The sequence below is a fragment of the Heterodontus francisci genome, chromosome 44 (assembly GCF_036365525.1).
Source record: "Heterodontus francisci isolate sHetFra1 chromosome 44, sHetFra1.hap1, whole genome shotgun sequence".
Lineage (NCBI taxonomy): Eukaryota > Metazoa > Chordata > Chondrichthyes > Heterodontiformes > Heterodontidae > Heterodontus > Heterodontus francisci.
In genome coordinates this window covers 19,194,777-19,206,845 of record NC_090414.1, presented here as the reverse complement: position 1 = coordinate 19,206,845, position 12,069 = coordinate 19,194,777, and the positions used below count along the sequence as shown (strand labels likewise).

The 12,069-nt window shown below is 47.6% G+C and overlaps 1 protein-coding gene across 1 annotated transcript in view; it reads right to left on the bottom strand.

The window, feature by feature from the left end:
- tm7sf2 (transmembrane 7 superfamily member 2) overlaps positions 1–12,069 on the bottom strand; it is a 558,775-nt gene that overhangs the window by 338,221 nt on the left and 208,485 nt on the right. The gene's annotated exons all lie outside the window — the stretch shown is intronic.

Genomic DNA, 12,069 nt, shown 5'->3' with positions numbered 1-12,069 from the left:
AACCTCAGGAGAGATATAGTGACCTCGGCAGGAATACAGCATGTATATAGCAGAATGACATCAAGGCTTAAAGGGTTAAATTATGAGTGCAGGCTGCATAAACCTGGCTTGAGCTTAGAAGACCGAGGGCAGATCTAATTGACATCTTTAAAATGATAAAGGGATTTGATAGGGTAGAAACAAACAAACTATTTCTTCTGGGTAATGTTACGGGGTCATAATCTTAAAATTAGACCTAGGCCATTTAGGAGTGAAATCAGGAAACATTTTTTCGCAAGAGGGTAAGAAAAATTGGGAACGTTTCCACAATAGACTCTGGATATTAGAGTCATAGAGTTTTACAATTGTTCAAGATGGCTCCTGGGCTGGAAGCTCCCTTGCTGTTCAACTCTATCCATGGCCATCTGCTCCCATCCCTAACGTTTTTTCCCCCAATCTGCCCTCTTAAACTGTTTAAATTCCCCTGGCTCTTTAAATCAGTTCATTTTAGCCCTATCTAAAAGTTAACAGTTAGTTTAGTGTATGTTACCTGGGCCCACTGCCCTCCCCCAGCCACACCTGCTCTTTGTTTTCTCAATGAAATTGATCCGGATGAAACTGACGAGCACAGCTGCCGATACTTCAATCTCCGATCCTGCTGTCTTCACAGTCCAGAGTGTCTGCAGCCAAGGCATGCGGTAAGTCCATTGAGGTGAAGAAGGAGCTGCGGGACCCGAGAGAAGTCCTGTGAAAAGGTGCCCCGAACACCCAAAACATCCACGAACGGCCCCCCCGGCCGCAACTTCAAAGCGCCCGCGGGAGATGGCTCGGAGAGCATCTGCAGCGCACTGTCGGCAATGCTGCATGCCTTTATTTAAACCACTGCAAAAAAAAAACCCTTAGCAAATGTAATCACCTCTAAGTCTGCCAAATGATGCTTCACCTCCCGAAGGACGTGGATGAGCTTTCCGGACGTCGATGGTGGGCACTGAGGAAATGGCTTATTACCTGCACCAGATTCCACCCCCCTTCCCCCCCCCTTTACCCCCCTTCCACACCCCCCACCCCCGTCCCCTTCCCTGCTCCACCCTCTCAGCTCACCCCCTCACAACCCCGTCCCAGCCCGCCCCCCCCCTCGCACCATCTTCACCCCGCACCCCCTTCCCCTGCACCCCCCCCCCCACACCCCCTCCCTCTACCCCTCCCCCTTGCATCCCCTCCTCCCACCGGCACCATCCTACACCTGTGTAGGGGCCCCAACAACCCCACTGCCTTGTGGGCGTCTCGGGAGAGACCAAGGCTAAGGGAGTAAACCCTAACAGAAAATCCGGAGCGGAACCCCGTAGGCGGTCATGTGTCACCTTTGGCATGTTTCCGGCAGTTCCTGCAGCCATACTGGTGCCAAACGTCGTGTCCTGCACTCCTTTGGACCCCACCAGAAAGGCCGAGAGGGGGGTTTTGACGACTGGGCAACTCTCAACCTCCATAAATTTGCCCAGGCATGCGCCATGGAGAGGTCACTCCATAGTTGCCTCACAGCGACTAAAACAACACGGAAGGCAGCAGTTACGGGTTATAAGTCCAGATAAATTGGCGTAGAAACTGGGCGCCACGGCTTGCCTTTGTCGGTGGGAGAGGTCATTGCACCTCACTGGACAGCTACCGCCCGCCTCAAACCGGGCAGCCCCCGGTCAATAAGGTTCTGTCCCGCCACAGTCTGCCTGCTTCAATGGGTGCTTGGAGCTCAGGGTCATTGCCCGAAAGGTGGACTGATACACCGCACCAAACAACATGAAAAAAGGAAAGAAGGTACCAGCCCTTCGCTTTGCAAGCTGGAACGTCAGAACTATGTGTCCTGGCCTGTCGGAAGACCTTACACAAATCAACGATTCTCGGAAGACCGCCATCATTAACAACGAGCTCAGTAGATTCAATGTGGACATTGCAGCACTTCAGGAGACTCGCCTCCCCGCGAGTGGCTCTCTAGCAGAGCAAGACTACACCTTCTTCTGGCAGGGCAGGGATCCTGAAGAACCAAGACAGCATGGAGTGGGCTTCGCCATCAGAAACTCCTTGCTCAGCATGATAGAGCCTCCCTCAAATGGCTCGGAACGCATACTGTCCATCCGACTGCTCACCACCTCTGGTCCAGTACACCTACTCAGCATCTATGCTCCAACACTCTGCTCCGCACCTGAAGCTAAAGACCAGTTCTATGAACAACTCCATAACATCATTAGCAGCATCCCCAACACCGAACACCTATTCCTGCTGGGGGACTTTAATGCCAGGGTTGGGGCCGACCATGACTCATGGCCCTCCTGCCTTGGGCGCTATGGCGTTGGAAGGATGAATGAGAACGGGCAGAGACTGCTTGAGTTGTGTACCTATCATAACCTCTGCATCACCAACTCGTTCTTTCACACTAAACCCTGTCACCAGGTTTCATGGAGGCACCCAAGATCACATCGTTGGCACCAGCTAGACCTCATTGTCACAAGGCGAGCCGCCTTAAACAGTGTTCAAATCACACGCAGCTTCCACAGTGCGGACTGCGACACCGACCACTCCCTGGTGTGCAGCAAGGTTAGACTCAGACCAAAGAAGTTGCATCATTCCAAGCAGAAGGGCCACCCGCGCATCAACACGAGCAGAATTTCTCACCCACAGCTGTTACAAAAATTTCTAAATTCACTTGTAACAGCCCTTCAAAACACTCCCACAGGGGATGCTGAGACCAAGTGGGCCCACATCAGAGACGCCATCTATGAGTCAGCTTTGACCACCTACGGCAAAAGTGCGAAGAGAAATGCAGACTGGTTTCAATCTCATAATGAAGAGCTGGAACCTGTCATAGCCGCTAAGCGCATTGCACTTTTGAACTACAAGAAAGCCCCCAGCGATTTAACATCCGCAGCACTTAAAGCAGCCAGAAGTACTGCACAAAGAACAGCTAGGCGTTGCGCAAACGACTACTGGCAACACCTATGCAGTCATATTCAGCTGGCCTCAGACACCGGAAACATCAGACGAATGTATGATGGCATGAAGAGAGCTCTTGGGCCAACCATCAAGAAGATCACCCCCCTCAAATCTAAATCGGGGGACATAATCACTGACCAACGCAAACAGATGGACCGCTGGGTTGAGCACTACCTAGAACTGTACTCCAGGGAGAATGCTGTCACTGAGACTGCCCTCAATGCAGCCCAGCCTCTACCAGTCATGGATGAGCTGGACATACAGCCAACCAAATCGGAACTCAGTGATGCCATTGATTCCCTAGCCAGCGGAAAAGCTCCTGGGAAGGACAGCATTACCCCTGAAATAATCAAGAGTGCCAAGCCTGCTATACTCTCAGCACTACATGAACTGCTATGCCTGTGCTGGGACGAGGGAGCAGTACCCCAGGACATGCGCGATGCCAACATCATCACCCTCTATAAAAACAAAGGTGACCGCGGTGACTGCAACAACTACCGTGGAATCTCCCTGCTCAGCATAGTGGGGAAAGTCTTTGCTCGAGTCACTCTGAACAGGCTCCAGAAGCTGGCCGAGCGCGTCTACCCTGAGGCACAGTGTGGCTTTCGTGCAGAGAGATCGACTATTGACATGCTGTTCTCCCTTCGTCAGATACAGGAGAAATGCCGTGAACAACAGATGCCCCTCTACATTGCTTTCATTGATCTCACCAAAGCCTTTGACCTCGTCAGCAGACGTGGTCTCTTCAGACTACTAGAAAAGATCGGATGTCCACCAAAGCTACTAAGTATCATCACCTCATTCCATGACAATATGAAAGGCACAATTCAACATGGTGGCTCCTCATCAGAGCCCTTTCCTATCCTGAGTGGTGTGAAACAGGGCTGTGTTCTCGCACCCACACTTTTTGGGATTTTCTTCTCCCTGCTGCTTTCACATGCGTTCAAATCCTCTGAAGAAGGAATTTTCCTCCACACAAGATCAGGGGGCAGGTTGTTCAACCTTGCCCGTCTAAGAGCGAAGTCCAAAGTACGGAAAGTCCTCATCAGAGAACTCCTCTTTGCTGACGATGCTGCTTTAACATCTCACACTGAAGAATGCCTGCAGAGTCTCATCGACAGGTTTGCGTCTGCCTGCAATGAATTTGGCCTAACCATCAGCCTCAAGAAAACGAACATCATGGGGCAGGATGTCAGAAATGCTCCATCCATCAATATTGGCGACCACGCTCTGGAAGTGGTTCAAGAGTTCACCTACCTAGGCTCAACTATCACCAGTAACCTGTCTCTAGATGCAGAAATCAACAAGCGCATGGGTAAGGCTTCCACTGCTATGTCCAGACTGGCCAAGAGAGTGTGGGAAAATGGCGCACTGACACGGAACACAAAAGTCCGAGTGTATCAGGCCTGTGTCCTCAGTACCTTGCTCTACGGCAGCAAGGCCTGGACAACGTATGCCAGCCAAGAGCGACGTCTCAATTCATTCCATCTTCGCTGCCTTCGGAGAATACTTGGCATCAGGTGGCAGGACTATATCTCCAACACAGAAGTCCTTGAAGCGGCCAACACCCCCAGCTTATACACACTACTGAGTCAGCGGCGCTTGAGATGGCTTGGCCATGTGAGCCGCATGGAAGATGGCAGGATCCCCAAAGACACATTGTACAGCGAGCTCGCCACTGGTATCAGACCCACCGGCCGTCCATGTCTCCGTTATAAAGACGTCTGCAAACGTGACATGAAATCGTGTGACATTGATCACAAGTCGTGGGAGTCAGTTGCCAGCATTCGCCAGAGCTGGCGGGCAGCCATAAAGACAGGGCTAAATTGTGGCGAGTCGAAGAGACTTAGTAGTTGGCAGGAAAAAAGACAGAGGCGCAAGGGGAGAGCCAACTGTGCAACAGCCCCAACAAACAAATTTCTCTGCAGCACCTGTGGAAGAGCCTGTCACTCCAGAATTGGCCTTTATAGCCACTCCAGGCGCTGCTTCACAAACCACTGACCACCTCCAGGCGCGTATCCATTGTCTCTCGAGATAAGGAGGCCCAAAAGAAAGAAAAAAAGAAGAGTTTTACAGCACAGAAACAGGCCCTTCGGCCCAACGCACCTGCGCCAACCATCAAGCACCCGTCCTGACTAGTCCCATTTTCCACACTTGGCCCGTAGCCTTGTATGTTATGGCGTTTCAAGTGCTCATCTAAATACATCTTGAATGTTGTGAGGGTTCCTGCCTCTACCACTCACTCAGGCAGTGTGTTCCAGATTCCAACCATCCTCTGTGTGAAAAAAATTTTCCTCAACTCCCCTCTAAACCTCCTGCCCCTTACTTTAAATCTATGCCCCCTGGTATTGACCCCTCTGCTAATGGAAAAAGTTCCTTCCTATCTATCCTATCAATGCCCCTCGTAATTTTGTATATCTCAATCAGGTCCCCCCTCAGTCTTCTCCGCTCTAAGGAAAACAACCCCAGCCTATCCAGTCTCTCCTCATAGCTGAAATGCTCCAGCCCAGGCAACATCCTGGTGAATCTCCTCTGCACCCTCTCCAGTGCAATCACATCCTTCCTATAGTGTGGTGACCAGAACTGTACACAGATTGTCAGATATTTGGTAGATTAGAATATCAAGGGATGTGGAACAAATATAGTCAATGGTGTTGAGGTACAGATCACCATGATCTGATTGAATGGCAGAACAGGTTCAAGGGGCTGAATAGCCTCTTCCTGTTCCTATGTTCCCTGCAATTTCACTCCATTGAAATCTGTTACTCTTACTGCTTCAAAGCCTTAAACTATCTTCCTCACTTGACTCTATAATCTAGGCAGCATCTAGCCAATACTTCTCTTACTTTAGTTATCTCCAACTCTTTCAGCAATTGGGTCCAAAATCGTGTGCTAAACCAGACTTTCAAACAGGCTTGTTGTATTATGAGCACAGCACCCTGTTTTCACCCTTTCACCAAAATAACCCCTGCAGGCCTTGGTTCTTCACTTATACTTCTCAGTTAAAAATCAGGTTTCAGGGTAAACTTTAGCTCCCTATTGAGGGCATTACCGTTGAACTGGAAAACCCAGGGATTTCAAAACCATCAAATTACTGTCCACCTTTTGTCAGATTCCCATACTTTGTGTATTTGTTGATTTACCAGCACAGTTACTATGTACTTTATTCTCCGTGAATTCCAACAAGGAAATCAATATGGTGCCTGAAGACATTAAAAATGTTTCTCCTGCAATGAGAGCATTGTTTTCCTTCGGATACCTGACATTATCATTTTAAAGTCAGGTTAGGATGCCTTGGATTTGTAAGGAATTCCAGAAAATGTATCAGCATTTGCAGGAGGTCCCCGGGAGTGCGTTAATATTTGCAGGTAATCGTCAATGAGAATGGTTTGAAAACCTCTTTGTACTTGGATAACCATTCATATCAAGGTGCGAAGCATTAGGAATAAAACTGGGGAACTAGAAGCACTGATTAGCATAGTGAGGACTGCTGATTTTACTCCACCACTTGATCCAATGTTAGGTGGTATACTCTTTGCATAATTTAGGCTGCTGTCAAAAACAGTCGGCAAATGATCTCTACCCCTGCAGCACAGCATTACAGCACTGAGAAATTTCAAAAATAGCCTCACTTGAGGTATGAGGAGGTTGCTGGCTGCCCTGCTACAGCTCCTCCAATTTGAAGGCACTCAGTTTCCAAAAGAGGAAAATACACCCATGAGTTTCTCTTAGTTCTTCCAATAATCCTTTACATAATATTTCTCTCCACGATTGTTACTAAATGTTTTCCTGAACAGCTAGCTAAATTTATGATGACATAAGCACTCAAAGCTGGCATGAATTTAACATGTATAAACTCAGAGTCAGAACAAGAGGGAGTCTGTAAAACTGACAGAGCACAGAGGAGATTTACAAGGATGTTGACAAGGCTGGAGAATTTTAGCTATGAGGGATCTAGATAGAGTGGGGATAGGAAGGACCTATTTCCATCAGCATTGAGGTCAATAAGCAGGGTTGAATAGATTTAAAGCAATTGGTGGAAGATTAGAGGGGAGTTGAAGAGAACCTCCTTCACCCAGAGGGTGTTGGGGGCCTGGAATTCACTGTCTAAAGGATTAGTTGAAGCAGAAATCCTCATCACATTTAAAAGTTACTTGGATAAGCAAAAACCTACAGGTCTATGGATCAAGAGCTGGAAAGTGGGATTGCGCTAGATAGCTCTTTTCAGTTGGCACAAACATGCTGGGCCGAATAGCCTCCCTCTCTGCCTTAAATGTCTACGAATGTATGATACAGTAAAGGATTTTATCTTTCAATTTGGACAGAATAGAATATATGGGTGATAAAGTTACAAGTATTTGTTTTTCAAAGACATGAAGGAAATAGATAAATGCAACCAGGAATTCAGGCTTTTGACAGATCGACTGGGAGAATAGAGAAGCTGAGGTATGTCAAGGAGGCAATGGTAAAAGACACCAAGAGTCACAAAGTTATAATGGCACAGGAAGCCATTTGGCCTCAAGTCCATGCCGGCTCTCTTTAGAGCAATCCAATCAGTCGCATTGCCTGGCTTTTTATTTATTCGTTCGGGTGATGTAGGCATCACTGGCCATGCCAGCAATTATCATCTATCTCTAAGTGCCCTTGAGAAGGTAGTGCTGAGCCACATTCTTGAACCGCTGCTGTCCATGTAGTGTAAATACGCCAACAGTTGTTAGGAAGGGAGTTCCAGGATTTTGACCCAGCGACAGTGAAGGAACGGCAATATAGTTCCAAGTCAGGATGGTGTGTGGCTTGGAGGGGAACTTGCAGGTGTTGGTGTTTCCACGCCTTTCTAGGTGGTAGAGGTCGCAGGTTTGGAAGATGCTGTTGAAGGAGCCGTGGAAAATTGCTGCTGCACATCTTGTTGGTACACACTGCTGCCACTGTGCGTCAGTGATGAAGGGAGTGAATGTTGAAGGTGGTGGATGGGGTGCTGATCAAGGGGGCTGCTTTGGCCTGGATGCTGTCGAGTTTCTTGAGTGTTGTTGGAGCTGCATCCATCCAGGCAAGTGGAGAGTATTCCATCACACTCCTGACTTGTGCCTTGTAGATGGTGGACAGGCCTTTGGGGAGACAGGAGGTGAGCTACTCGCTGCAGAATTCCCAGCCTGTGACCCGCTCTCGTAGCCACAGTATTTATATGTTTGGTCCAGTTCAGTTTCTGGTCAATGGTAACCCCCAGGATGTTGATAGTGGGGGATTCAGCGATGGTAATGCCTTTGAATAAGAAGGGAGATGGTTAGATTCTCTTTTGTTTGAGATGGTCATTGTCTGGCACTTGTGTGGCACAAATGTTACTTGCCACTTTTCAGCTCAAGCCTGGATGTTGTCCAGGTCTTGCTGCATATGGACACGGACGGCTTCAGTATCTGAGGAGTCGTGAATGGTCCTTAACATTGTGCAATCATCAGCGAACATCCCCACTTCTGACCTTATGACGGAGGGAATATCATTGATGAAGCAGCCTAGGACACCACCCCGAGGATGTCCTGGGACTGAGATGATTGACCACGAACAACAAAAGCCATCTTCCGTTATGCTAGGTACGAATTCAACCAACGGAGAGTTTTCCCCCTGATTCCCATTGACTCCAGTTTTGCTAGGGCTCCTTGATGCCATACTTGGTCAAATGCTGCCTTGATGTCAAGATCAGTCACTCTTACCTCACGGCTTTATCTCCGTAGCCCTGTAACTTTGCTTTCCTCAAGCTTCCATCCAATTTCCTTTTGAAATCATTAATGCTCTCCACTTCTACTATTCTTGTAGTCAATGAGTTCCACGTCATTACCACACGCTGTGCAAAAATGTTCTTCCTCGCATTCCCCCTATACCTCTTGCCCAAAACCTTACATCTGTGTCCACTAGTCCTGGAACCATCAGCTACTGGGAATAGCTTTTCTTTGTCTACCCTTTCCAAACCTATCAGAATCTTATACACCTCTATCAAATCTCCCTTAAATGTCCTTTGCTCCAAGGAAAACAATCCCATTTTCTCCAACCTAACCTTTGGTTAAAATCCTTCAACCCTAGAACCATTTTGGTAAATCTTTTTTGTACCCTCTTAAAGACCCTGACATGCTTCCTAAAGTGTGGTGACCAGAACTGGAAGCAATACTCTAGTTGTGGTCTAACCAGAGCTTTATCAAGGTTCAGCATAACCTTCCTGCTTCAATACTCAATACCTCTATTTATGAAGCCTAAGATTCCACATGCTTTGCTAACTACTCTCTCAATATGTCCTGCCACCTTCAAAGAGCTATGCACATGAACTCCCAGGTCCCTCTGTCTCTGTACACTCTTTAGACTGTACCATTTAGTCTATATTGTCTCTCCCTATCCCTTTTGTCAAAATGCATCACATAGAAAATAGGAGCAGGAGTAGACCATTTGGCCCTTCGGGCCTGCTCCGCCATTCAGAAAAGATCATGGCTGATCATCTAACGCAGTACCCTGTTCCCGCTTTCTCCCCATATCCCTTGATCCCTTTGGCATTAAGAAATATTTCTATCTCCTTCTTGAATATATTTAATGACTTGGCCTCCACTGCCTTCTGTGGTCGAGAATTCCACAGGTTCACCATCCTCTGAAAGAAGAAATTTCTCATCTCAGTTCTAAATGGCATACCCCGTATCCTGAGACTGTGACCCCTGGTTCTGGACTCTCCAGCCATCGGGAACATCCTCCCTGCATCTAGCCTGTGTAGTCCTGTTAGAATTTTATAGGTTTCTATGAGATCCCCTCTCATTCTTCTAAACTCTAGTGAATATAGGCCTAGTCGACCCAATCAATCCTGCCATCCCAGGAATCAGCCTAGTAAATCTTCTTTGCACTCCCTCCATGGCAAGAACATCCTTCCTCAGATAAAGAGACCAAAACTGCACACAATACTCCAGATGTGGTCTCACCAAGGACCTGTATAACTGCAGTAAGACATCCTTGCTCCTGTACTCAAATCCTCTTGCAATGAAGGTCAACTACCATTCGCCTTCCTAATTGTTTGTGGCACCTGAATGCTTGTTTTCAGCAACTGGTGTGCAAGGAATCCCAGGTCTTGTTGCACCTCCCCTTTTCCCAATCTATCACCATTCAGATAATAATCTGCCTTTCTGTTTTTATAACCAAAGTGGATAACCTCACATTTATCCACATTATACTGCATCTGTCATGGATTTGCCCACTCACCCAACTTATCTAAATCACATTGGAGCCCCTTTGCATCCTCCTCACAGCTCACATTCTCCCCCCACCACCACCCCACCAGCCCCTCCTGCCCCCAGTTTGTGTCTCGTCTGCAAACTTGGAAATGTTACATTTAGCTCCCTCACCCAAGTCATTAATATATATTGTGAATAGCTGGGTCCCAAGCACTGATCCCTGCGGTACTCCACTAGGCACTGCCTGCCACCCAGAAAAAGACCCATTTATTCCTACTCTCTGTTTCCTCTCCAATTCTCAATCCATGCCAGTATATTACCCCTAATCCCATATGCTTTAATTTTGCACACTAACCTCTTATGTGGGACCTTATCAAAAGCTTTCTGAAAATCCAAATACACCACATCCACTGGTCTATTCTACTACTTACAGCCTCAAAAAACTACAATAGATTTGTCAAGCATGATTTCCCTTTTGTAAACCGATGCTGACTTTGTCCAACCCCATTTATGCTTTCCAGGTGTTCTGCTATCACATCCTTTATAACAGACTCTAGCATTTTCCCCACTACTGACATAAGGCTAACTGGTCTGTAATTCCCCGTTTCTTCTCTCCTTCCCTCTGAAAAAAAGAAAAAAAAGGCAACAGTGACGTCAAAGGAGAGCTGCAAGATTGGTTGGTGAGTCACTGTTGTTAGGGAATAACCCTAAATAGCTGGGTAAGTATCTCAGATAAGAAAAGTTTAAAAGTTTAAAGTTTACTTCAAATATAGTAAGTAGAGGTTTTTTTTAGGGAGTTCTGTAGTAACGAGGACCAGGGAAGAAGGGTCCTAGAGTAACTAATATTATTGGACATTAAGATCTTCCAGAAGCTTTAATTTAATTTAAAACAGTTAAGTCATGGCAGGAGAGCTCAAAGCTGTGGTGTGCCCCTCGTGCTCCATGTCGGAAGCTGGGAACAATTTCAGTGCCCGGGACCAGCATGTGTGCAGCAAGTGTCTCCAGCTGCAGCTCCTGGAAGCCCGGGTTTCAGAGCTGGAACGGCGGCTGGGGACACTGTAGAGCATCCACGAGGCGGAGAGTATCGTGGATAGCCCGTGTAGAGAGGTGGTCACACCGCAGGCTCAGACCCCACAGGCACGAGGGGAATAGGTGACCACCAGGCAGAGCAAGAGGACTAGGCAGGCAGTGCAGGAATCTCATGTTGCTATTCCCCTGCAAAACAGATATACTGCTTTGGATACTGTTGGGGGGAATGGCCTCTCAGGGGAAAGCAGCAGCAGCCCAATTCGTTGCACCACGGTTGGCTCTGCTGCACAGGGGAGGAGTAAAAAGTGAGGGAATGCAATAGTTATAAGGGATTCAGTTGTAATGGGAATAGATAGGCGTTTCTGTGGCCACAAAAGAGAGTCCAGGATGGTATGTTGCCTCCCTGGTGCTAGGGTCAAGGATGTCTCAGAGCGGTTACAGGACATTCTGAAGGAGGAGGGTGAACAGCCAGTGGTCGTGGTACACATTGGTACAAACGACATAGGTAAAAAAAAGAATAAGGTCCTAAAAGCAGAATATAGGGAGCCAGGAAATAAGTTGAAAAGTAGGACCTCAAAGGTAGTGATCTCAGGATTACTACGAGTGCCATGTACTAGTCAGAGTAGAAATAACAGGATACATCGGATGAATACGTGGCTGAAGAGATGGTGTGAGGGAGAGGGTTTTAGATTCCTGGGGCATTGGGACCGGTTCTGGGGGAGGTGGAACTGGAAGGGTTACACCTGGGCAGGACTGGGACTGATGTCCTAGGGGGAGTATTTGCTAGAGTGGTTGGGGAGGGTTTAAACTAAAATGGCAGGGGGATGGGAAACTTTGCAAGGAGTCAGAGGAGAGGGGATCAAAGACAAGAACAAAAGACAGT